This window comes from Balaenoptera borealis, assembly GCF_965194805.1.
Source record: "Balaenoptera borealis genome assembly, chromosome: 3".
NCBI classification, from domain to species: domain Eukaryota; kingdom Metazoa; phylum Chordata; class Mammalia; order Artiodactyla; family Balaenopteridae; genus Balaenoptera; species Balaenoptera borealis.
Window position 1 is genome coordinate 157,698,803 of NC_138866.1, and position 27,857 is coordinate 157,726,659.

At 44.3% G+C, this 27,857-nt stretch overlaps 1 long non-coding RNA gene across 2 annotated transcripts; it reads left to right on the forward strand.

Moving 5' to 3' along the window:
* Nucleotides 1-26,961, forward strand: LOC309625962. 2 transcript variants are annotated; one of them, XR_014242837.1, is made up of 5 exons: nt 1-8,458; nt 11,291-11,425; nt 12,982-15,516; nt 18,993-19,111; nt 26,929-26,961. It is a non-coding gene; the product is annotated as an uncharacterized lncRNA (long non-coding RNA). The 2 variants fall into 2 exon arrangements; XR_014242838.1 differs by lacking the exon at nt 26,929-26,961 and adding an exon at nt 25,792-26,496 and having other exon boundaries at nt 12,982-19,153.
* Nucleotides 26,962-27,857: the final 896 nt, after the last annotated feature.

Here is a 27,857-nt window from a genome sequence, read left to right on the forward strand (position 1 = left end):
TATATGAAAAAATTAAATCCAATCTGATGTCCAGGATATTTTATTTCTCTAAAAAGAATGCACACTGCTGTTTCTCCTGAGGTCTCTCTCCTCAGCTTGCAGATGGCGACCTTCTCACTGTGTCTTCACATGGCCTTTCCTCTGTGTGTATGTATTCCTGGGGTCTCTCTGTGTCCAAATTTCCTGTACTTATAAGATACCATATTGGATTAGGGCCACCCTAATGGCCTCATTTTAACTTAATCTCTTTAAAGACCCTATCTCCAAATACAGTCACATTCTGAGGTACAGGGGGTTAGGGTTTCAACACATAAGTTTGGTGGGGGGGGTCACAATTCAGTCCATAACACTAGTCTGCCATTACTGGAGGGAGAAGTTTCTTACTTGAAATGCAAAGGAACTATTCATCTTATCACCCTAAGTGATTTAATTCCATTTTAATAAAACAACTTGTGTTTGTATATGTGTGTGTGTATGCAAAAGCTAAAAATAGTGTTTAAAGAAAAAATTATTGTAATCTCTGTGTATATAAACTCAGATTTTCTGTATTCATATACATTCCATCTATGTAAAAACATATTTCAATTAAATTTTTGGCAAGATTGACAACTTTGCATAGAGAAAATGAATTCCATTAAGGCAATCTAATTCATTTCTAAACATTGTATAGCATTTAAATAAAAAATATTTATTTTTCATGAAATTATTCTATTTGCTATTATCTTTTTTCCGTGTAAATGCTTATTAAAAGTTGATTCATTGAGCGATGTTTTGTCCATATCAAGTTTTATTGGTTAGAGCCTCTGCATTTTCAATGTCCATGTAAGCATGATTTCTGAGGAATTGAAATAGAGCGCTGCAGTGTGCAGTCCTTAGCACTCGGCCATTGCTGCAAGCCGTTACCACCCCCCAACCCCCCACCCCATTACCAGGCAACGGTTACCCGGAGACCATTAATGCCGGCTGGTTAGAGCAACGTAGAGGTCCAGCTCAGGCACTGGCCGGTGCCACAGTGGGCCCCATTCAGCCATTGGTCGGTGCTGCAGTGGGCCCTGCCCACAAGCAAGCAACTATCAATGAGCGACCGTAGGAGGGGCATTGAGCCAACATCTGCGGAGTGGTGGTCCTCAGGTGGGGAGTGAGGTAAGAGGCAGATCCTGGCCTTCTCCCCAGGGCCCTCCAGCTCACCCAGCCTAGGGCTGGCAGGTGAGCTGGGGGGCCCAGGGAACAGGCTGGGAGTGCGTCCTGCAGGGCTCCAGAGCCCTCACCAAGACTGCCCACTGGCCGGGCCCAGGCCCTGAGGTGGCAGTGAACCTCTCCCCCATCCCTGCCTCTGTGACCTAACGGCAGCAGCAGTCTGCATAAGACACAGTCTGGGGGACCTGGCTCCCACCGTTTGGGTGGCCTGAGGAGCCTGAAGGCCAGTTGGGTCCTCGGCGCCTGGCTCCCTCAGCGATGACAGCTGGGCAGGGTCTGGGGACCTGGTTCTGAGGGAGCGACCAAATGAGATCTGCCTCTTCAGCCAGGCCTGGTTACTGGCAGGAGGACCCAGACTGGGTGCTAGATGAACGCTCCGGGGCAGGGTAACAGCCCCTCGCCCCACCACAGGGACCCCCTTCTCTTAGCCAGGGCTGGACCTCGAAGGGTGAAAGTTGTGCCTTGGGACCTTCCCCTTTTTTGTCAGAACAGAGAGTAACATTTGTTTGGTGGAGATTTACAAGGACATCGTCACCTTTGACCTGACCTCAAGAACAAAGGATCTGACACTAAGAAGTCTGCAACAACTAACCACGCCCCTCCCTCACCTTTCCTATAAAAGGGCTTTGCTAAAAGCTTTCAGGGAGTTTGGGTTTTTTTGTTGTTGTAATTGTTTTTTTTTTTTTTTTGGCTGCGTTGGGTCTTTGTTGCTGCAAATGGGCTTTCTCTAGTTGTGGCAAGCAGGGGCTACTCTTCACTGCAGTGCACGGGCTTCTCATTGCAGTGGCTTCTCTTGTTGCAGAGCACAGGCTCTAAGCACACAGGCTTCAGTAGCTGTGGTGCATGGGCTCAGTAGTTGTGGCTCACGGGCTCTAGAGGTCAGGCTCAGTAGTTGTGGCGCAGGGGCTTAGTTGTTCCATGGCACGTGGGATCTTCCCGGACCAGAGCTCGAACCCATGTCCCCTGCACTGGCAGGCGGATTCTTAATCATTGCACCACCAGGGAAGTCCTGGGGTTTTTAAGGCATGAGCCAACCATCTCCTTGCATGGCCCTGCAATAAATCTTTCTCTGTTCCAAACTCTGGCATTTTGGTATTGTTTGGCCTCACTGTGTGTCAGGCACACAGACTTGCGTTTCGTTAACAGAATTAGTCCGATTTTCCTTTAAGTAACCTATGGAGTTTTAAATTTTTTTGGAATTTGATCTGTTTGTTTTAAGCCAACAAAAACCTTAGCATATGCAATTCTTACTATTGGCATTTTTCTATGTGTTTATTTTATTCAACAACCAATAAATGGCTGAGAATAAATAAATGAGAGTTTTATTAATTTCTTAAATGATCCAGGAGAAAATATTGAACAATGTTATAAGACAGACATACCAAGAAAGAAGGAGAAAGACAGGGACGGATGGAGAAAAGAGATGGAGAGAGAATGGAGGAGACAGAGAAAAGCGGGCGAAGTCAAATCTTGAGTTAAAAGTGTTGGATAACACGTCATTCCTCAGCTGAACCAGTCCTGAGTACCTGTGTCTTCATGTGTACTATGAACCATTAAATAATGTACTGAACTGTCCTTGTGGCCTTTAACAAAGAGCTCCTTCGCCAAGTCTGTCACCTGGCTCTGGGACCCTGCCAGTCTCTCCACAGCAGCAGCAGTTTCAGACGACACGGACTCTGATGGTTTTGTAATAGGAAAATCTGATAAACATCTTTCCCACTTCTCCAACGGTGAGTTAGCAACTTTGAAATGTTTAGAAATGCTGGTATTTCCATGTTTTCCAAGGTTTTATTGTCGCCGTATCCAAATTCACTGGCTCCTGGACCCACATTCTGACACAGAAACTTGACACCCTTCAAAGTGAGCCCCAAGCATTCCTGGCTTGTCAGACATGTGCCGGTCAACAGTTCTGGCCAGCTGTCAGGTCAGATGCTTTGTGACATCTGCTGTTTCTTTAATCTTTTTGGCTGACTTGCTCTTTCACTTGGAACTGCCCTGCCCACTAGCATAACTGCCTCACTCTGGGCATCCCTTCACAGCGAGGCCTATAGACAAGTGGGCACCTGCATGTCCTGACATGACCTGGCTGTGTCTCCCCAGCCCCTGGGAGACCAAGGATACCCAACACCAACAGAGGTCTGGAGGGGGAAAATGATAGGGAAGTGGGTAGATTTGGGTGAATCACCCCAGGGGCTCTTAGAAGTAACTCGAAACAGCCTGGAAACTTAGGTCTAGCCAGTAGAAGTTGAGTTATGACTGCTACATCACCCACACTAGTGTTCAGAGGCTGAGGAGGTCTGGATAAGCTTGAGTGTTAACAGTGTTTGTTGAAACACTTGAGTTTCTGCATACAGGGGCAATGGGCAAGAATATAGACCCGGTTGATGTACACTAGGTCCCCACCTTACTAGCAACCAGAGGTTTGGTTACGAGCACAGCTGCTTGTTTTTGGGACCCTGGTCTACAGGGTGAGTTCTCTCCTAGAAGTCCTCACAGCCCTTCACACAGCTGGGCTTTGGGATGGCCTGGCCAACCAACGTGCCAATGAATCCCCCAGACATGTCTGAATTCTAGCCATGGGTTAACTTAACTCAAGCTATGCTACCCACTCAAGCAATGACTGGAGGCCAAAAAAGGGTCAACAACTTGCTTGATGTTAAACATTTCACTTTGGAATAAGGAATGAGAGGCTCTTCATTATAGAACAAAAAAGGTAAAACTGGAGTTGCTAATATGAGTGTCAGAACATTGTTCTTACATCACTGACGCCCACTCATTTACAGTGGTGATACCCCAGTGTTATTTGATTCCATGGCACCTCCTCCTTTATGAGACTTGCACTTTACGTCTGGTTTTTTTTAATTTAAAATATAATTTCTGTAGAGACTGTTATAACTTTTGTGCCCCTTGTGAAATTTTGGATATCAAGATTCATTGCAGAACTAGGGTAAATACTGAAATTCCATTCCAGGTGTGGACAACAAAGAAGAAAGTCTGAGGTGTCAGAAAATAATTTGTGATTGTTCCGGTTTGTTTAGACATGGTTAAATTGCTAAATCAATGGATTCTCAGCTTTATACTAGTTGCCAAACCCAATCATGGCAAATGTTGGCATCCTTGATAAATAATTTTTCTTATTTTGACACCACTTTTTATTTTAAGGAAAGAAAGTCACTACAGAATATGGTAGCTTGATTACGGGTGACTGACAGAGAAAAAGAGACTGGAGAGGGATTGTAGAGCTTGGGTTGGAAGAGACACAATTTTCAGTGGTAAATGCTGAAACTTCTTGTTTATCATGTTTTACCTTAAGAACAAGTAACAGGGGCTTCCCTGATGGCTCAGTGGTTAAGAATACGCCTGCCAATGCAGGGGACATGGGTTCGAGCCCTGGTCTGGGAGGATTCCACATGCTGTGGAACAACTAAGCCCGTGCGCCACAACTACTGAGCCTGCGTGCCACAACTACTGAAGCCCGCGTGCCTAGAGCCAGTGCTTTGCAATATGAGAAGCCATGGCAATGAGAAGCACGCACACTGCAACGAAGAGTAGCCCCCACTCGCTGCAACTAGAGAAAGCCCGCACGCAGCAATGAAAACCCAATGCAGCCATAAATAAATAAATAACAAAAAACCCACAAGTAACAAATATTGGATTATATTCGAGTAGCTCAGAACACACAAGGCTGATGGAGTTAGATGTTTATGGAGAATATTTTTCTACCCCTTGAAGAATTTGATACGTGACTGTGGCCCCCAAGGCCTCCACCTTTTTTCAGGAGGTAGGATAACTACCCCAGAACCTGGTTCCTTAGAAATTCCTCTTTTAGGGACCCCTCCTGTCACCTGTCTCCTCTCTATTCATCTTCCGGCATATGGGGGCAGGGGTAGATAATACTTTAGGAGTAATGTGTTCTGTATTTAAGCATAGTGTTTCACTTGATATGCGAGTTTGCTTCTTGTTAGCAGGGGCTGTGTTGATTCACTGTCTTTTTCCAGCATCTGACCAGAGGCTGACACATAACACACAGCCAGTTAGTGTCAGGTGACTGAGTGGAGAGATGAACACAGGCACGAACGAATGTGTCCACCTAACCTTTCTATGGGAAGATACTGGATATTGCTCATGAAAGATACCCTGTTCTTAATACATGAACCTCTTCAGGGATGTGTGTACAGTCATTTGGCAAATACTTATTGAACACTTGCTAAGCACCAGGCACAATGCTGGACGCTGGACCTGGAGGAGAGTGAAGGGTTAGTGACTCAGGGGTCTTGGTGTCAGCTTTGGGAGAGTGGATGGCAGGTGCGGGCAGGACAGCAGCTGGCTGCCACACGCAGGTGGCGAGGAAGTGGAGGAGCAAGCGGGCGAGATGCTCTGAATGCACGTGGACATGGGCAGGAGACGTGGGCAGGGGAGTGGCTGCAGAGAACATAGGGCTGGAAGAGGTGAAGTGGGAGGGGCAGAGTATATTTAAGTGCTGATGGGAAGGAGTCAGTAACAAAGAGGAAGTTAAAATTCAGGAGGAGGACCCAAGATGGGAATTGAGAAAAAGGTGCCACTGATGGAGTCAGGGATTGGAGGTGAGGAGGGCACCGATTTTCCATCTGGTGATGTCCATTTTCCCCACAGTAGGAGCCCTGGTAAGAGACAGAGTTAGGGGGATCGAGGCACAAACTTAGGTGTTTTAGGGTGGTTTCTCTGATGAACAGGAGGATGGAACAGAGTGACTGTGCCCACAAACACTGGCTTATGGGGGGTGGACAGCAGTCAGAGCTTGTTCTCTCCTAAAGCAGCACATGGGACAGGGGTGAGCGGGAAGGGAGCCCTGTGGAGGCCAGCAGTCACAGGACACTCAGCTCACCTGGCTGGCTCGCCAATCTCTCCAGCAGCTCTAAGCAGCCTGTGTGTATGTGTGCGTGCAGGCACAACAAAGTGGACAGTTGAGTTCATTCAAAAGTGAGGCATTTCAAATGGACACAATGAAAAGACACTTTAGAATGTTACCAAGAACCTGCTGTCATTGCAATGCCACACAGCCCTGCCGACATGGGCAGCAGAGCGGAAAGTAAGGGGCTATGGAAAGGGATGGAGAGGAAAGTGTACCGACGCCTCCAAGAAGAAGGAAAGAGAGCTGCAAAGGCCTCGAAAAAGCTGGAAGGACAGTTTGTTGTGGGCAGAGCAAGCAGCTTCAGCAAAGCAGTACTTCAGCCCAGTGCCTGCCTACGGGAGGGGAAGAATGAGTCCTGGGCGAGAGCAGGTAACTGGAGAGACGAGGCCAGGATGGAGGGCAAACACTCAGATGAGTTTTCACATGAAAACACAGGTCATGCAAAAGCATGGCTGAACTTGGAGGAGAGAACGTGCCTGTGAAGAGAAGTCCAAGCCTTTCACGAATGAGAAGGTGGGACATGGCTGTAGGTGTGCAGTGGTAAAGCAGCGACAGGGCTGCAGGTGTGCAGTGGTGAAGCAGTGATGGGGCTGTAGGTGTGCAGTGGTGATCATGCAGTGACAGGGCTGCAGGTGTGCAGTGGTGATCATGCAGTGACAGGGCTGCAGGTGTGCAGTGGTGATCATGCACTGTCATGGCTGTGAGCCATGTTGCTAGAAGAGCAGGGTGTTCCCATGAGGGCAGAGGAGTGGAAAAATGAAATGAAATGGACCCAACTCCACATTTTCTTCCTGAAGTACATGAGTGCTATGGACTAAATTGTGTTCCCTCAAAATTCAAATGTTGAAGCCTTAACCCCCAATGTGCTGGTATTTGGAGATGAGGCCTTTGGGAGATAATTGGGGTAATTGAGTTCATGAGGGTGAGGTCCCTGTGATGGATTAGTGCCCTTCTATGAAGAGAAACCACAGAGCTTGCTCTCTTTCTCTCCCCATGAGTGGACACAGTGAGAAGGCGGCCATCTGCAAGCCAAGAAGAGAGTCCTTACCAGACACCATCCCTGTTGACAGCTTGATCTCAGACAGGTATTTAGCTCTGGCAGCCCGACCTGACTAATGCAATGAGAGAACAACCAGTAGCTTCTCCAGGATCATCATCTGCAGAGTTCTAATGAATAACCCAGCGTTTCTTAAGTACTATAAGGTCTCTGAGAGGGTGGAGGACCCTGCAATCCTTAGGGTATATTTCTGGTGGGAACATCAGGTTTGCTAGTAGCCTGCAGAAGCACACGCTCATTATTGCGGGATTTCTGTTACATGGATAGTGAGTCAGGGAGAGGGAGGGAGAGAGCGATTAGGAGGGAAGGTGGGGAAGAATGAAACTGTGTGCTATTCTCATGTGCACAACGACGTGTTTTTCTAGGTGTCTGAGTAATAATACCTTCCACCCACCTACTTTTCAGGTTGTTGTGAAAGTGTATGAGAAAGAATGAGTTTGATCTCCTCTGACACAGGGGTTGTGTTTGCACAAAGCACTGTACTAGCTCAATCCTGGTAAAAATAGTTTTTGTTTTCAACAAGGCCAGAATTGTTAGAGGGAGAAAAGTCTGCCAGGAATGAATTATGCAATTAGGTACCTCTTAATACGCCTGAGAAGAACCCAATTTATGCCTCCAGAAAGGCACAGGCAGACCCTGGAAATGAATCCCTGAGCCCCGCCATGCGCATCTATTTCTGCAGGATGAGCAGAGAGCTGGGGCTGAGCTTCCTGAGAGAGAGGCACGGAGGCTGCATTTACTGTCTGCGCAGGAGCAGAGAAAAGGCACCAGTCCTTGCAACAACTGCTCTGTTCCTTCTCCCTGGCTTTTCTCCTGGAGATGGTTATGCTGATCTCACGGAAACGTAAAGTGGCCTGACTGGTGCCTCCCCTAGCCTCTCAGGTTAAGCCCTATGCAGACAGGAAGCCAGCGATTATCTGAAGAGGCTGCTGCAGAAACAGCCCCCCATCTGCCCCATCCAGGGTGCTCACCACTAGTGACAACTTCCCTCCAGAAGGAGGCCAGTGCCTGGCTGGTTTTCACTTGGGAAGACAGCACATGGGCCAAGCAAGCAGTATTTATGAGTCCCTCTGATCACTGGGGCCCTGAGGAGCTTTAGTGAGACTCTGATCCGTTGGTGCTCACCTTCAAGGAACATGAAACTAATTACACACATGTGATTGCAAGCCCCTCCCATTCAGGTTTTAATTATCTTTGGATCTAGAACTATCCTAGTTCCAGCTGCTCTGGGCAGCTTAAACCACAAACATGTATTTCTCATGGTTCTGGAGTCTGGGAGTTCAAGATCAAGGTGCCGGCAGACTTCGTGTCTGGTGAGAACCCTCTTCCTGGTTCATAAATGGTGTCTTCTTGCTGTGTCCTCACGTGGCAGAAGGGGTGAGGGAGCTGTGTGGGGTCTCTTCTATAAGGACTAATCCCATCATGGGGGCTCCACCCTCATGACCTCATCACCTCCCAAAGGCCCCACCTCCTAACACCATCGCTTTGGGGGTTAAATTTCAACATACAGAATTCGGGGGGACATAAACATTCTGTGTGTAGCAAGGAACAAGTCACAGAACTCTTGGTATCTCCAGAGCCTAGAACTTGGCGTAGTAGGGTCCATCAATCAAGGTTCAACCAGACAAGCAGAACAGTAGGATTTGTTCCAGGGAAATGGTTTACCCAGGGTGGGGCTGGGGAAGCAGTCTCTGTAAGGCTGTGTCTCTATTTCTGAGGCTGGGGTTTGAAGTCCACCGTGCAGGCAGACAGGAAGGGAGGATCTCAAGTAGGCGGAACCCATCTAGTCTTTTTTTCTGTTCCACTTTAACACTTTCTACCATATGACATAACTTACTTACCACATTTACTATTCATTGCCCATCTCCCCTAGTAGCATGTAAGCTCTGGGAACAAGGGACTTTCTCTCTTTTGCCCAGTGGTGTGTCTCATGCATCTAGAACAGTGCCTGGAACACTGTAGGAACACTGTAGGTGCCCCATAAATATCTGCTGAATGAATGGTTGAACAAATGAATGCATCTATAAGTGTGTTTAATAAGACAACTTTGTTCATATACAATGATGTAAATATATCTGTTATAAATATATATATAAGATATAAATATATTTGTTGCATAAATAAAAGATAAAAAGTAAATCCAATTATAATGTTACACCATATTATTCCAAGGGTACCAGTGGCAAAAATTTAAATATTATTGAATATGTATTTATATATATGCTATAGAATATATAAATTTAAATATGATGTATGTAAATTTAATAGATTTTAATCTGCACATTAACTCTGTGGGATGGTTTCTATGAGCTCTGTTTTACAGTTTAGGAAACAAAGACTCAAATAATTTATGTATTTACCCCTAAACATACAATTATAAAGTGATGGGGCTCAGAGTTAACGCTTATCTTTGTATTTACAAAGAGTGAAGTTTTTGTCTAAATCAGTTAAGCAGGACATTTAGTTTTGTTTTTAGTGTGTGTGTCTACTTTACTGAGTTTAGATATAAAGAAAAAAATGAAGTAAGTTTTGATAGCTAATGAAAATCCAGAGTCTAGAATAAGTTTTTAGTTCTATAATCGTTAGAATTATGACTTCTAAATTTCAGATTCAAAAGTCCTTTTGAATTTCATTTTAATCAGATAATCTTTAAATCATTAAAACATTCAAACTGCTCTCCAGAATAGTATTATCTGGTCTTTCTAACAAGCAAAGAAAATATGAAGTCCCATTTTCAAAAGTCAAGTCCAAAAGAAAAATTCAAATTGTATTTAGGAAATCCATAAATAATTCACTATTTTTAATCTTTTTAAAAATGATTCTGCCTTTATGGAAGTTACTGAATGTCAAATTGATTTCTACATAGTTTACTATAGATTTATTTTTAGTAATTGTTCATCTTCTGAAAAGCTCATGCCAAAAGTATGGAAAATGCATTTTCCAATAAATTATATAAAAATAAAGTTTGTTTGGATAATTTCTACATTTTGTAATTTCCAGGACAATTTATGTTTAAACCTAGACTCTTGTAAATTGTTTAAAATCGTCTAGGTTATCTACTTTATCAAGATCTAGTGCTTATGGAAAAAACCCTTAGAAACGCTGGTTGCCTCTACAGCAGTGCCGAGTGAGGAAGGGCACCGGGCGCACGCACCAGGCCGCTCATCTAAGGCAAATGTGCTTCGCTGAAGTGTAACCTAAATGATTTTCCTCAGAAGTGTTCAGGTTGGCAAACTAAAGAGGTCTGCAAAGCTTGGAAATCGGTTGGTCCAAGCACAACAATAGTTAGAAAACTTAGAGAAATGACAGCTCTGAAGAGGAACGTACTGGAAAGCAATTAAAGTCGAGCAAGATACTGGCATCTCAACAAGGGGATGAGAAATAAGTACGTAAGTTCCCACTGGGAAGACTGGGATCCTAGCACCATGGTGTCCAGACAGGGGTTTGCTACGGAACCCTCTCCTCTCATGAGCTCTTACTTGGTATCCCAATATAAGAAGCATAAATTAGTCAGAAAATTGTTTTTTTCCCTCCCTCTCTCCTGCCTTCCTTCTTCCCTTCTTCTCTAGTTTTCTTTTTTATTTCTTTCTAGAATAAGTTGTTTTACATGTTGAAGCTTCTAATATTCCCTTGTTATTTACCACCTATGGATATCAGGATTTACAGATGATGGATATAGTCTTGTATCAACCTCAACCTCCAAATTTTGTCCGCAATGTATTGTTCACACTACATCAAAATAGTCGTGATTCACATGGGCAAGTAGTTACTTACATACTCTATTGTATGGTGGTCATGCTTATCTTAAATTTACACACATGCACACAGATATACACATACCCAGGAGAAAAACTATAAACTTCCTAACCAATGTCCTATTTCAGGAGTTCAAAAATTGAAATAGAAACAGGAAGAAAAGACTGACTTTAGCCTGTGCTTCAAACAAAATGAGGTTAACATGGCAGTATGACAGCGTAAATCCATTACATATTCTCCAATGTGTAAGCTTTGGTGTGTAACATATTCTAATTTGTAACTCAAGTATGTGTATGTTTTCATTTACATGAAAAAGTTAAAGTACATTTTAAAAATATGTAAATTAATGACTGCATAAAAAATAGTGAAAAGAGATGCTTTCCTTACAGAAGAATTCCAAAGAGCAAATGTGGGAGGAACAAAGGAAATAGAAAACCACCATTAGACACCACAGTCATCACTGCACGAGGGAGATGAGCTGAAGAATGCTAGAATCAAGGGGCAAAACTTTAAGGAGAAACACGGTACGTGCACAGCCTCAAGGGTCTCCTTCAGACGTTTATTAAACACGGTGGGGATCGAACACGTGTCCCCAAACTCCGGACACTAGGTCAGTGTGAATTTCTGACACTTTCCTGCGAGCGTGAACTGCACGCCGTGACTCTAGAGAGGAGGGCATGGAAGGGGAAGGACGACTTCACCACCCGCACCCGAGCCAAGTCAGACAAACCCAGACTGAGGGATGTCCTACAAGTCCCCTGAACAGTACCCTCAACACTGTCAAGGTCATCAAACACAAGGGAATTCTGAAGAGAATTCGTCACAGGTGGAAGGGGACATGTGAACGTCAAAAGGACATGAGTGGGAAAATGATGAAATCCCAGAGTCTGCAGTTTAGGGAAATGTATGCATGTTAATTTCTTAGCTTTGATAAATGGACCATGGTTATGTAGATGCTAACATTATGAGGAAATGTACTCATCCATACAATGGAATATTATTCAGCCTTAAAAAGGAAAGAAATTCTAGATATAGAGAATGAACTAGTGGTTACTGGTGGGGAGAAGGAAGGGGGGGGGCAAAATAGGGGTAGGGGATTAAGAGACACAACTACTATGTATAAAATAAATAAGCTACAAGGATATATTGTACAGCACAGGGAATATAGCCAGTGTTTTATAATAACTATAAATGGAGTATAACCTTTAAAAATTGTGAATCACTATATTGTACACCTGTCACTTATATAATATTGTACATCAATTATACTTCAATTAAAAAAAGGAAAGAAATTCTGACACAGGCTACAGCATGGATGAACCTTGAGGACATAATACTAAGTGAAATAAGCGAGATACAGAAAGACAAATGCTGTATGATTCCACTCATGTGGGGTACCTAAAATAGTCAAGTTCATGGGCACAGAAAGCAGTGTGGTGGTTTCTGGGGGTCGGGGGAGGGGGAGGAGGATGGGGAGTTGTTTAATGGGCTCAGAGTTTCAGTTTTTCAAGATGTAAAGGCTCTGGAGATCTTTTGTACAACATGTGCATTTAGGTAACACTGCCACACTATTCACTTAGAATGGTTAAGATGGCAGATTTTACATTATAAGTTTCTTTACCACCAAAAATTTTTTTTAAAAAGTAGTCTCTCTTCCCAAGAAAACAACATAATTTAAAAGCAATAACCCAGGCCCTCTTGCTTCTCACCCCACCCCCGCAAGCTGCATATTGTATATAAAAATCTCAGAGACAAATTCTTGCACGCTGCTGGTAGGAAGAACCACATACCCTCCGCCTGGAGTCCCATGGAGGCCTCTGGATCCCAGACAGCAAGAGCAGCACCCCAGACTTCGCCTTCGGTTCTGCAGCTGCAAATGCTGTGCTCAAAGCCCACCCCCCTCCTGGGCACCGGCCCAGCCCACCTGCCCTGCCTGCGGTCCTAACACCTCCACCAGACAATTCCTGTTTTCATCTTTGTGCCATCGTTCTTTATTTCACTGCGGGTCAACTCAGCTTCCCATCTTTAATCCCATTATTCAAGGAGTCCTAAACTCAACTGCATTTTCTTTCTTTTCCAGGGAAGGTATGTGACCCGAATGCCAGCAGCTTTCATCTCTTCTAGGTACGAAACCACGGGAAAGCAGATACAACCTAAAAATAGCCACACACTTCTTAAATGTCCAGACAGAAATAACACGTCCAAGGGACCAAAATGTTTGTAGTTGGGATATCTAAATAAAGATATTTCGCCTTCCTGTTTTTTGCCCATATGTTTGAGTTTCCAAATTGCCAGATGTTTGGCGTCAGGGGCCCTGACACACCCTTGGAATTGGCACTGACATTCCCCCAGGTGCTCAGACTGGGACTTGGGGCCGTCCTGGAGCCCTCACGACCCTTCCCTCCACAGTCTTTGTCACCATCTCCATTGCTTCCACCTGCGTTTGTTCACCATGAGGATGAAGACCAAAGCCTCCTAACTGCCCCAGTCCCAGGTCCTCATCAGCCGGTCCAAATTCAAACCGTTCTCCTCAAGGAGCCACACAGTCCTCCTAAAATGGAAATGAATCTGGTCAACCCATTTCTTAGAACATTCTGATGAGTTCCCTTTATCTTTTAGCAGGACCGGCATGAGACATACAAGCGCCGCATTTAAGCCTGTAACCTGGCAACCCTCAAATCCACTTTCTTTAAAACTTGTTCAACATTTAATGAGGGAGAAAGAAACCCTGTTAACAAAGATCTTAACAAAGATTATTGCCTGTTCTGTATACAATAAGGGATTTACTAGATGCTCTAAATATTAACGAACTAATCATCTTATATAGAACTGTCCCTATTTTAAACAAAGCTTTTGTTACCTTACTTTAGTGTCCTGTTTTTACATTTTATTTTTATTTTTGGCATGTCCTGCAGTTGTACTGAAAATCCAGAACAAGGCATCACAAAGATGCCTCCGAAGTCTTGGTTTGCGCTGGCTGAGCGGGGGTTGATGACATTTCGCTAAACCATTTTGCCATCAAGGTCGCTTCCCAGTCGCGTAAGGCAGTAAAACAGAGGAAACCAGGGTTAGTGCACAGCGTCTCTCCAGCTTATTCCAAAGATTGTTCCTGGAGCAACTGCTCGCTGGTCCACCCTGTAATCCGCCTCTGGGCTTTAAGGTAAGCTCCCGGCTCCTCAGCAGGGCACCCAGGATCCCCACATGTATCTTGCTGGCTCCCTGGTTTTCCTGGGCCTCATCTGCTCTGTGTCCCAGGCAATGGAATTGCTTGACACCTCACCAGAAGCCGAGCACTCTCCACAGTGAGCTGTGCCCACTGCCCGGCGCCGCCTCTCATCTGCTCATTCTTACCCATCCTGTGGAAACGGGGAGCCACCAGAGCTGCGTAACTAAGGGATGTTTAACAGAGGGGCTGCATGCTGAGGTGTGGAAAGGACAAGGTACCAGCAAGGGGTGGGAGGCACCCGAGGCCAACACTGCAGAGGCAGGGGCGTGAGGAACCCCACGCTCTCGACCCCCAACCCCAGATCTCCCTCCGCCGTCTCTCACTGGGGGCTCCCCCAGAGCCAGGGAGGCCGTTATGGCAGGCCCCAGGCCAAGCTTCCTGGGGCACAGAGCAGGACAGAGAAGGATCCAGAGTGTTTCTGGTGGGCAGGCACCCCCATCCTGTTTCACATCAATATAGTTTCCATAATGCCTGTTCTGTTTGACAAGGTGGCAAAATGCTTTCCCCACGCTCCTTCCATCACTGCAACCTACAAAAATGTATTATGTAATTGCTCACTTGTCGGCCTCCCGCTGGGTTTAAGTTCCTCGAGGGGAGGGTAGCGCTTCATGTTTCCCGGACCTTAGGAGTTGCTGATCTAGTCTGAGGGCAGAGGCAGTGCCATCACACTGCGCCTGCAGAGCCAAGGCCTCAGGGCTGGGAGAGCCCAGGTATTTGAAGACTCAGGAAGGGGGGTCTGGAAAAGATTACACCACAGAGTAGACATCTGAACAGAGTCTTAAAGGGAAGGAATCCTTTTCTCTTAAAAACAAAGTTTGAAAACAAGCTATAAGAGCCCTTATAGAAGAGTGCCATAAATAATTTGTACATAGGATTTTTTTTTTTGCTGAAATTACTTTAGAGGTAATGTGTGTTGTATTTATATACCCCCTTCCCAGTATTTAAGCTCCATATACGACACTCTCTCTTTTCATTCTGTGCCCGTGGGTTCCAAATAATTTCCTGTGCTTCTTCCCATTCGAGCGCAGACCACTTCACTTCCTGTCTTCTTTATGGTGGACCCACATTGTTTCGTATGATGAAATTCATTATGATTCATTAAACTTGTTCATAAAAAGAGCTTGATATCCCCTGGGGCAAGTTCATTAAAAGAATCTCTTTGGTTCAATTATGAATCATTTTCCCCTGTATCCAAAGGCAGCTCTTGAGATACAGCACGGCAAGGAGGCCTCACAAGGCAGATTTAGGAATCCGGCAGCCAAAAATCAGGGCCTGCACGGTAATTTCTGAATAAAAATATCACCGTGGGAGAGGGAACGCCATATGGCTGTCTGGTGGTGCTCTCTGCTCGGCGTCAACTGAATTTCCAAGGATGGACTTGCACAGACGGTAATTATACCCTCGTGTGTTGTGCAGGGCTGTGTTTCATGCAGGGTCTGTGTGAGCTGGTGGTGCGGCTCCCTGCAGATCAGAGACAATCTGCTTTATTATCCACTGAAGGATCGTAGACACTTATCTCCTGAAAACCAGTTTGGAAGACAAAAATTTAGATCCAAGACATTTCTCCTGTATCCCCTTTTCTTCCAAAATTAAAGGGAATCCCCCTCCTTGAGACAGAGATTTCATTCCTGCTTCTATCCCTGGGTCTCTCTTTGCAGAGTAACTGACGTGGGGACATTTCTCCGGTTACTTCTCAGATGAGTTTAATAGTAATATCAATAATAATACATTTTTAAGAGCCACATGCAGACCTAATAGTTGGTTTTCAGAATGCATTTCCCAGGAAGCTCTCTAGGTGACATTTGTATGCCATTTCTGCAACTTGTCTCCACTCTGTAGTAGCCCTGACAATATTTTCACACTTAGTGAAACATGCACCATTTGCCCCTTGCCAAGTGTGTCACATTTCTGAATCAGAAGGTTATTTATTCATCCGATTTAGTGGCCTGTGGCTGCCAGCACAATGGCGGGATACTGCCAGGGGCAGAGGGAGGGGAGAGTGACAGCTGATAATGTGGAGCTGGGGAGCCCCAGGCCAAGTGGATGCCCCCTGGAGGAGCAGAGCAGAGGAAGGGGCTGGAAGGAACCGCCCCCAGCAGAAGGGAAGGGGCACCCCCCTCTGCTGTTCTCTGGAGGGGCTCCTCTCCTGCTGTCGGGTCCCAGCTTAATCTCAGGGTCCTGGAGACCCTGCCCCCAGCCCACGCTCGGCTGTCCTGTGGAACCTTCATCCCCTCCCCTCCACCCCATCCTCTCTGCCACAGCCGCCCCAGGTGGAGCATCCGAAGTAGAAAAGGACACACCCGAGAGAGTCTTGGGAGGCTTGGGTTGTTGTTGTAGAAGCCTTTGAGTACAGCAAAAAGTGGAAAATCCGAATAAATGACCAAAATATTTTTTTCAAGAGGGTCACTTTAGATACGTTAGTAAATAGTATCTGACGCCAAGGAATTGTGCTGTGGGATGTGTCCCGGGGTTTCGGGTTGTGGAAAGTGTCCCGGGGCTTCGGGTTGTGCTGCTGCGGATTTCAGGGCATCAGCCCCACCTCTCCTAAAAATAAAGCTTACCTGGATGTGTTTTGTAAATAACACATTTAAGTTATGTTTTCTTAGGTTTTTTTTTTTGGTTTTATTTTTACAGCTTTATTGAGGTCTCATTGACCCATACAAGTTGTATGAATTTAAGGTGTAAAACGTGATATTTTGATGTAAGTATATATTGTGACGTGGTGACCACAGTCAGGATAATCAGCACATCCCTCACTTCACACAGTTGCCGTGTGTGTGTGTGTGTGTGTGTGTGTGTCCCAGGCCGTCTTCTCCCGTGAATAGTCTCTGTAACCAACACCACAATCACAATCACAGAGAAGCCCCTCCAGCTGCCCCTTTATATCTGCGCCATCGCTGTCCCCTGGCAACCACTGACCTGCTCTTCATCTCTAGGGCCATTTCCAAAAGGTTTCAAAAATGGAATCTTTCAGGAATAGCGCCTTTACAGGTTGACATTTTCCACCAAGCAGGATGCCCCTGGGGTCCATCCAGGCTGCTGCGTGTACCATGGGTTTGTTCCTTTTTATTGGTGCATTGGGTCCCATTCTACAGATGAACTCCAGTGGGTAACCTTTCACCCACTGAAGGAAACTTGGGTTGTTTCCAGTTTTTTGACTCTTACAGAGAAAGCCATCATGAGCATTCACGTACAGCATTTCTGTGCACGTCAGTTTTGATTTCTCTGTGATGAATGCCCAAGAGCACAATTGCTGGGTTTTAGGGAGAGTGCACGCTAGTGTTACAGGGAACAGCCGAGCTGTTTTCCAGCGCAGCCACACGGCATTCATCCCCACCTGCGATGAATGGGATGAATGGGAGTTCAGTTCCTCTCCATCCTTGCCAGCCAGCCTTTGGTGCTATGACTATTTCAATGTAAGTGTCCTACATTGCTTATTTGCCACCCATGCCTCCTCTTCAGTGAATGTCTGTTCACGTCTTTGCTCACTTTCCAAATGGGTTATTTGTTTTTTTCACTGTTGAGACTTGAGAGTTCTTCCCATCTTCCAGATACAAGTCCTTTCTCAGACATGTGGTTTGTAAATAGTATCTCCCAGCCTGTGGTTTGTCTTTTCATCCTCATAAACCGGGATTTTCACAACATAAAAGTTTTGAATTTTGATGAAATCCACTTTATTAATTTTTTCTCTTTATGGCTCATGCTGTTGTAGGTCTCAGAACTCTCTGCCCAGCCCTAGATCCTGAGATGATTGTCTTCTATTTTTTCTCCCTAAAGTCTTACAGTTTTATATTTACATTTAAATCTATGACTCATTTTGTGCTAAATTTTTACACAGCGTGAGGTTTAGGTCAAGGTTTTGTTTTTTATTTTTTCTCTCTCTATATGTTATAGTTCCACCACGTAACATAAAATATACCATCTTAACCATTTTAAAGTGAACAGTTCAGTGGCATTAAGTACATTCGCATTGATGTGCAGCCATTACCACCATCCAGCTCCAGAATTTTTTCATCTTCCCAAACTGAGACTTTGTGCCCATTAAAAAGGATTCCCCATTTCCTCCACCTCCCGGCTCCTGGCAGCCACTATTCCATTTTCTGTCTCTAAGAATTTTACTACTCTGGGTACCTCATGTAAGTGGAATCACACAATATTTGTCCTTTTGTGACTGGATTATTTCACTGAGCATAATGTCCTCAAGGTTTATCCATGTTATAGCCTGTGTCAGAATTTCTTTCCCTTTTAAGGCTGAATAATATTCCATTGTGAGTATATACCATATTTTGCTTATCTAAAAAAACTGAAAGCAGGGTCTGGAAGGGATACGTGCAGACCCATGTTCATAGCAGCATTATTCACAATTGCCAAGAGGTGAAACCAACCCAAATGTCCAGCAGCATTCTTTGAAAAACTACTTTTCCTCCATTAAATTGCTTTTGCTCCTTTAACAAAAATCTGTTTGGTGTGTTTGTGTGGGCCTATTTCTGGGATCTCTACTCCATTTCATTGGTCTATGTGTCCATCCCTCTGCCAACATCATGCTGTCTTGGTTACTGTAGTTTTTTAACAAGTCCTAAAGTCAAGTAATGTGCATACTTTCACTTTATTCTCTTTTTTCAAAATTGTTTTAACTGTTCTAGGTTCTTTTTCTTTCCGTATCAGTTTTAGAGTAAACTTGTCTATATTTACACAACAACGTGCGTGATTTTGATAGGAATTGCAGAGATCAATTTGGGGCCAAATGGTATCTTTACTAGGTTGGATTTTCCAATCCTTGAATACAGCATGGTTTTCCTCTTACTTAGATCTTCTTTGATTTGTAATACAATTTTTGATTACATGTAGCTCCTCTGTTTTTACAGAGAGGTTGAGATTCAGGAGATCCTCAGCAACAGCGCTGGAGTCATATCCAGTGATGTGCTGGAGCTGGTTCACACCAACTCAGGCGGGCCCACGGTGCACGTTCCTTGCCAGCTCTGAGGTCAGTGATGTCACCGTGGTGGCTTGAAATTGGCCATGGACGGTGAGTGGACAAATGCTACAAAACGGGTTTTTCCTTCCTCACTTCCTTCTCTCTGTCTCTCTGTCTCTCTCTCTGGAGGGAATTGTTAAGGGATGGGTGAGAGGCTGAATTTAGGAGTATCCCTTTGATGGAAAATCATTTGAGATTCAGACACTGAATTAATGTGAATCAAACAGTCTGTCTAGCATGTAGCTGGTATTATGTTGGGAATTCTTGAATTCAATGGCCAAGACTTGACCTAAACTAGTGTTCACATTGGCAATTTGTTAAAAACATTTATAATTAGAATAAGGCAAGCCGGTCTTAGCAAAGGTATGGCCATAATTACGCATCCTCTCCCTCTTCAAACCTTAACCCCAGCCCTACTGATTGCTGAATACAATCCTGTTAGCTAAAATTAGATCTTTTGATATTAACACACGTCAAGCTATTTGGTCATTTAGGCAGTAATTCTGATCCCAGTAGGGCATTTGGAAATGGAGAGAAGTGAACTGCACCCTCCTTTCCTCCCCCAACAACCCGTGAGCACATGGCCCAGACAGAGAAGTGTGGCGTGGAAAGACCTACCAATTCAGAATCAGCCCACCCGGGTCTGAACTCAGGTTCAGAATGCTCCCTTGGTCTGACTTTAATCAATCTCTTTATTCAATTTATTGTAGTATTTTAATGATTACAGTATTAATGCTATAACTCCAAAATATGTCCAGAGCTTTCAAAATATGGCAAAAAACCTAACAGATTACCCTCTTACTTCTGGTACCTGGAGCAGTGACGATTAATGTTGGCATGTGTCATCCTCCCACTATACTTTCTCCATATATTTAATTATTTAACTGCCTTGTTTCCCCCTTTTTGCTGGCTTTCCCCCAGAAATATGAGGTTATTTTTTTTTCATTTAACCACATTTTGTGAATATTTTTCTTTGTCATAAAATAACGTTGTATGTGAACACTAGGAGACTTAATCACAGCTGAAGATCAAAATCATGGGCAAGGGGGCTTCCCTGGTGGCACAGCAGTTAAGAATCCGCCTGCCAATGCAGGGGACACGGGTTTGAGCCCTGGTCCGGGAAGATCCCACATGCCACGGAGCAACTGAGCCTGTGCGCCACAACTACTGAGCCTGCGTTCTAGAGCCTGCAAACCACAACTACTGAGCCCGTGTGCCACAACTACTGAGGCCCATGTGCCTGGAGCCCATGCTCCGCAACAAGAGAAGCCACTGCAATGAGATGCCCACACACCACAAGGAAGAGTAGCCCCCGCTCACCACAACCAGAGAAAAGCCCACACGCGGCAACAAAGACCCAACGCAGCCAAAAAAAAAAAAAAAAAAAAAAAATTCATGGGCAAGAGACAGTGAACAAATCCTCTCCACGTATCTGAGCATAAAATAAGAGGACGCTGAGTTAAAATGTAGTAGGAAAGACTATCACAAGATTTTGGCAAGGAATTCCCACAGCTATGATTATGTTTAAGACACAAGAAACATCTGGATTAAAATTTTACAGGTGAGGGTGGAAGAGAGCTTGTGTGGAACTACGGGGAGCTGGAGAGTGTCTGTTCGGTAGCGACTGCTGTGACGGATAATTCATGAGGGATGAGGATGAGGCCAGTCTGTCCCGGACATTTTTGCCTTCCTTTTTCTGAAGTATTCAGTGACTCACTTATAGTTTCAGGTCATACCCATACCTGGAACAACTACATTATTAGCTGACAGTCTCAGAGATAAAAATGAAAGACAAAAACCCTTACTTTGGTCTGCAAGGGAAAAGCAGACACTGCACCCGTCAGTCTCAATGAGGGAGTTCCCTGGTGGCCTACTGGTTAGGATTTGGTGCTGTCACTGCCGTGGCCGGGGTTCGATCCCTGGTCAGGGAACTGAGATCCCGCAAGCCGTGCGGTGTGGCCAAAAAAAAGAAAAAAAAAAAAAAAGAAAAGCTCAATGAGAAAGTCTGTGCATCAGACTTGCAGTCCTATCACTGGAGTCAATGCATTGCGACTCAGGCACTGAGTCAGGCTCTGGTTGGGCTGTAGTGTGTGGAAATGTGGTTAAGAACAGGACCTTATTGCACAGGTTAATGACATAAGAAAGGAGGAGGACAGGGAATTGCTCTCTGGATGAAGGACAGACATACGCTCTCATCAGACATGGACCCAGTTTATTGAAATTGGTTATTTGCACACAGAGGTGTATAGTGGAAATGCCATTCCTATACAAATAATATGTTATAAATAAATTAGCCAGTTAAATAGGCAACTTAAATAAACCTTATTAGGGTTAATGATTTTTTACTTTCTAAAAGCCCACTTGAAAAATATCAAATTAGTCCTATCTTACTTTATTTGGTCATTTGAACAGGGAGATTTTTGCTGCCACAGCTGTTTACAAGGCTATAAAACCTCTTTGTAGATGAGTGGTTTTGGAAGGCCAGCCAGATTCCAGATTCACCTCCAGTATAACTGTCCTGGGGAGTCAGGTCCCCTCCCACTCCCAGAAACTCTACTTCACAAACGGCAGAAATGCAGGAAGCGGGTGGAGAGAAGGACCAATGATTTCCTTCAGAAAAAGAAAAAAAGACAGAATTCTTAAACGTGCCACCATTTTTTGATAAGAAAAGGCAATAAACATTAAAGAATAATTAAAAGGAATGCTTATCAGGAATCAATCCAGCTTAGAAAATGAAAGGCGTTATAGATGTAACAAAGCTTCCTGTTTTTAACAAGGGCAGGAGAAGGAGGAACGGGGGATCTCTCAGCTGGAAGGACGGCCCCGGACTCCTCGGACCAAATTCTAGGAACTGGGCTCATGAGACCTATGCTCTCCTGCTTCCACCTCCCCTCCCTGCAGATGTAGTCGCCTGCATCTGCACCCTTGCTTTCAGAGGGTCACGGTATCAGTCTTTATTTGCTCATTTACAAAAATTTTTCCAAGGTGACTCAATGTATTAAAAAACAAAAAAAAGCATTAGAGCAAGGAATTGAGGATAGGATTTTGCTTGTGAATCAGCTTTTCTCGAGGGCAGGGCAGGTGATGAAAAGCAGAGCTGGATACAGAAAGAACTGGGTTCCGGTCCTGCTGTCACTGAAGACCAGTGAGCTGCTGATGGTGAGCCCATCGCTCAGGGACCACAGATAATTTCTGCATCTGACATGAGACATGTTGGGGGGGCATCGAGTAGAGATTAAACACAGTGCAGGTAGAAAGCTCAGCATAGAAACTGTGGTGTGTTCGAGCTTAGTAAATGAGAGCTGTCTTCACTGTCCTAATTCCCACAGCCCAGTAATGCAGACAGATCATGGGGAATTACGTGGGTGAAGACATGGAGCTGAGGTGGAAAAATCCCTGTGCTGAAGGACACAGGAACCTCAGAGATAGTCCAGGCTTGGTGCAGTGCTCTGCCCTCGCTGTCTGGAGACTCTTAACGCTTTCTGAACAAAGGAACCCACATTTTCACTTTGCTTTGAGCCCTGCGAATTTGGTGGGGATCTCATGGCAAGTAAGAGAAGGTGCCAGCTTCGCATCCAGCTGTCTGGCCTCGAAGCCCAGCTCTTCCATCTCAGTGGCTGATAAGGACCTTTGCAAAGATGGATAGAAGCTGACCCAGGAGCCACCCAACCCAGCCAACTCAGCACCATTCCTGGCCTCTGCTGGGATGGGACTTCATGATCCTGAATGAGTTTAAGGGGCAGATTAGATCTTCCGTTCTCATGGCTGCAGGTGGCTTGGTGAAAAGGGCTGGTTTTTTTTTTTAACATCTTTATTGGAGTATAATTGCTTTACGATGGTGTGTTAGTTTCTGCTTTATAACAAAGCGAATCAGCTATACATATACATATATCCCCATATCTCCTCCCTCTTGCATCTCCCTCCCACCCTCCCTATCCCACCCTTCTAGGTGGTCACAAAGCACCGAGCTGATCTCCCTGTGCTATGTGGCTGTTTCCTACTAGCTATATTTCACATTTGGTAGTGTATATATGTCCTTGCCACTCTCTCACCTTGTCCCAGCTTACCCTTCCCCCTTCCCATGTCCTCAAGTCCATTCTCTACGTCTGTGTCTTTATTCCTGTCCTGCCCCTAGGTTCTTCAGAACCATTTTTTTTTAGACTCCATATATATGTGTTAGCATACGGTATTTGTTTTTCTCTTTCTGACTTACTTCACTCTGTAGGACAGACTCTAGGTCCACCCACCTCACTACAAATAACTCAATTTCATTTCTTTTTATGGCTGAGTAATATTCCATTGTATATACTGCCACATCGTTTTTATCCATTCATCTGTCGATGGACACTGAGGTTGCTTCCATGTCCTGGCTATTGTAAATAGAGCTGCAATGAACATTGTGGTACATGACTCTTTTTTTTTTTTTTTTTTTTAAATTTTATTTATTTTATTTATTTATTTTTGGCTGTGTTGGGTCTTCGTTGCTGTGTGCGGGCTTTCTCTAGTTGCGGCGAGCGGGGGCTACTCTTCATTGCGGTGCGCAGGCTTCTCATTGCGGTGGCTTCTCTTGCTGTGGAGCACGGGCTCTAGGCGCATGGGCTTCAGTAGTTGTGGCACTTGGGCTCAGTAGCTGTGGCTCACGGGCTCTAGAGTGCAGGCTCAGTAGCTGTGGCGCACGAGCTTAGTTGCTCTGCGGCATGTGGGATCTTCCCGGACCAGGGCTCGAACCCGTGTCCCCTGCATTGGCAGGCGGATTCTTAACCACTGCGCCACCAGGGAAGCCCACATGACTCTTTTTGAATTATGGTTTTCTCAGGGTATATGCCCATAGTGGGATTGCTGGGTCTTATGGTAGTTCTATTTTTAGTTTTTTAAGGAACCTCCATACTGTTCTCCATAGTGGCTGTATCAATTTACATTCCAACCAACAGTGCAAGAGGGTTCCCTTTTCTCCACACCCTCTCCAGCATTTATTGTTTGTAGATTTTTTGATGATGGCCATTCTGACCCATGTGAGGTGATACCGCATTATAGTTTTGATTTGCATTTCTGTAATGATTAGTGATGTTGAGCATCCTTTCATGTGCTGGTTGGCAATCTGTGTATCTTCTTTGGAGAAATGTCTATTTAGATCTTCTGCCCATTTTTGGTTTGGGTTTTTTTTTTTTGATATTGAGCTGCATAAGCTGCTTGTAAATTTTGGAGATTAATCCTTTGTCAGTTGCTTCATTTGCAAATATTGTCTCCCATTCTGAGGATTGTCTTTTCATCTTGTTTATGGTTTTCTTTGCTGTGCAAAAGCTTTTAAGTTTCATTAGGTCCCATTTGTTTATTTTTGTTTTCATTTCCATTTCTCTAGGAGGTGGGTCAAATAGGATCTTGCTGTGATTTATGGCATAGAGTGTTCTGCCTATGTTTTCCTCTAAGAGTTTGATAGTGTCTGGCCTTACATTTAGGTCTTTAATCCATTTTGAGCTTATTTTTGTGTATGGTGTTAGGGAGTGTTCTAATTTCATTCTTTTACATGGAGCTGTCCAGTTTTCCCAGCACCACTTATTGAAGAGGCTGTCTTTCCTCCATTGTATATTCTTGCCTCCTTTATCAAAAATAAGGTGACCATATGTATGTGGGTTTATCTCTGGGCTTTCTATCCTGTTCCATTGATCTATATTTCTGTGTTTGTGCCAGTACCATACCGTCTTGATTACTGTAGCTTTGTAGTATAGTCTGAAGTCTGGGAGCCTGATTCTTCCAGCTCCGTTTTTCTTTCTCAAGATTGCTTTGGCTATTCAGGGTCTTTTGTGTTTCCATACAAATTGTGCAATTTTTGTTCTAGTTCTGTGAAAAATGCCATTGGTAGTTTTATAGGAATTGCATTGAATCTGTAGATTGCTTTGGGTAGTATAGTCATTTTCACAATGTTGATTCTTCCGATCCAAGAACAGAAATAAAAGGAATCCAAATTGGAAAAAGAAGAAGTAAAGCTGTCATTGTTTGCAGATAACATGATACCATACACAGAGAATCCTAAAGATGCTACCAGAAAACTACTAGAGCTAATCAATGAATTTGGTAAAGTAGCAGGATACAAAATTAATGAACAGAAATCTCTTGCATTCCTATACACTAATGATGAAAAATCTGAAAGAGAAAATAAGGTAACACTCCCATTTACCACTGCAACAAAAAGAATAAAACACCTAGGAATAAACCTACCTAAGGAGACAAAAGACCTGTATGCAGAAAACTATAAGACACTGATGAAAGAAATTAAAGATGATACAAACAGAGGGCTGGTGTTTTGAAAGGAGGCAAGTGTATGTACAGGATGAGTCATTCTCAAAATAGTTTACTCAAGAGTAGCTTAGGTAGGGATTACTGAGTGTAGCAGAAGGTTCAGGAAAATTCCTTCAAGTGCTTTCCAAATATTTTAGGCTCAGGAAAATCCAAGGTCTTTTGTGCCAATGGCTTTTTTACTTTTAGGCTGAAAGCCATGTTTATTTAAAAAGAAAGGTAATGTAATCCATATATTCATCACTATTGTTTGTCAATGTCTGTTCCTATAAATGTTCTGAGCTTTTTTTTCTTGCTGCAAATCTCACAGAAATTTTTTCTTATATATTTTATGGTGCAAAATATTTATGTCTCCTAAAGAAATTAATACATCAGTTTTCCTCTTTTTGCTGAAGCTCTGCGAATGTAAGCTGTGGTACCACACTACCTGGCAGCGTGCTGTGACTGTCCCCAGTCTTCCGGGGCAGCCTCCCCGAGACACAGCCTCATCCCCCGTCTTTTTCCAGATACACTCTCCAAGTCCCCCCAGCATCTGTACAAATGCAACCCTTACCTCAAGGTTAACTTATGTATTAGGACTTGTGAGACCAATGGAACTATGGGTTTCTAATAATGACTCCTGGAATTCATCTGCTATTTCACACATTCTTTTCCTGTGTTTTAAAATCATTAAATGATCATTTTAAAGACTAGACTGATGGGTTTAGTTATGTTTTAGTTAATTGGGTAAGTTTGTTCTGGTTGTTTTAAGTGTGGGTATCGATGATTTATTACTTAGAAACTATGGATTGTTTAGTACAGGTGTCCCCAACCCCCGGGGCCACAGACCCTGTTTGGAACTGGGCTGCAAAGCAGGAGGTGAGTGGCGGGTGAGCGAGTGAGTGAAGCTTCATCTGCCGCTCCCCACTGCTTGCATTACCGCCTGGACCCACCCTCTCACCCCATCCGTGGAAAAATTGCCTTCCACGAAACTGGTCCCTGGTGCCAAAACGTTTGCGGACCGCTGGTTTAGTAGATCGTAAGGTTGATTAACTGAGTGTTGTAAAGTGCATCACCAGCAGGGCCTGCCTCACTGGTCGCAGCTTCGCCCTCAGGTAACAAACACAGGATCCTTGTGGATTTGTCAGAAGATGCAGTGTGACAGCTAGTTGAGTCTGAATGAGACTGAGCCAAAGATGAAAATATTACTTGACTGGTTTCTGAAACTGTTTACTGTGGAAAACTGGTGTTTCAAGGAAGATTTATAAAAGTTCTACCAAATGGAGTTTAGAGGTGAAGTTGTGGAGGGAAGTGCTGGGTGCCCCATCTTCTAGGGACACGTGAGGCAGTTAGCACGTCAGAGATGCTGCCTGGTAGAAACGCAATGGGATTCACAAATGCCATTTAGGATTTTCTTGTAATCACATTGAAAAAAGTAAAAAAAAGGCGAACGGGTTAAATGACTTTTAATAATATATTTAACCCCAAATCTTATCACCTTAACATGTAATCAATATAAAAATATTAATTTACTTTCCTTTTTTCATATAAAGAAATCTGGTGTCCATCTTTGCACCAGGCACACCTCCATCTGGACTGGCCATGGTTCACGTGTGGCCAGACCCTCTGGGATGCGGCGACCCTTCGCTGAAGAGGCCTGTTTAACGCCTGCCGTTTCACACAGGTGCTTGACCTGAGCAATCTCTGCCATTCCCAACACACTCACCCACTTTGATTTACAAAACTACTGGCATCTCACTAGACCCTCCTGTACACTGAGCTCATTTTCAGGAAGCCACGCAAGGCTGCAAATGTATGAAATTAGAACGTTTAGTCCACCTGACACCTTCCTCTAGTCTCCTTTGCTCTTCAAGCATCAACTATTTTTCTGAGAAACTGGGTGTTTCTGTGCTGCCTTCAGCACCCTTGGGGTCCCCAGAGTGCAGTCTCTTTCATCAGATTTCTTTACTCCCCGCAGTTCTCCGCTGGGTGGTCGGGAGCTGCAACGGGAGGTCCAGGCCCCTGCTCGCATGTAGCTCATATTTTCGGTTCCCTTAAGAGGATGCGCCCAGGATGAAGTGTGGACACCCTCAGGCACCAAGTGTGGATGACCCCAGGGTCGGCTCCTTCTCCAGGCCTGAGGCTGACCAGCTCCACCCCCCGTAGGCAAGGCCCTTCGTGGAGGAAGGCACCCTCAGAGATTTGTATACTGAGTACAGCACCCCCAAAGAAATGGGCTGCTTTCTAAATAGAACTAATCCAGCGTAATTAAAGAAAAAATCAGGGAGAGACTCACTTCACAGATCCAGAGATCTGAGCGCTAACTAACAACTGTTAGGAGAAACCTCGTGTGACAGAACCCTCTGGAAAGTGTTTGAAGATTCTTTTTAAAAAATGCTCTTCATATATGTGTATGTATAACCGAATCACTTTGCTGTACACCTGAAACACAATATTGTATATCAACTATACTTCAATAAAA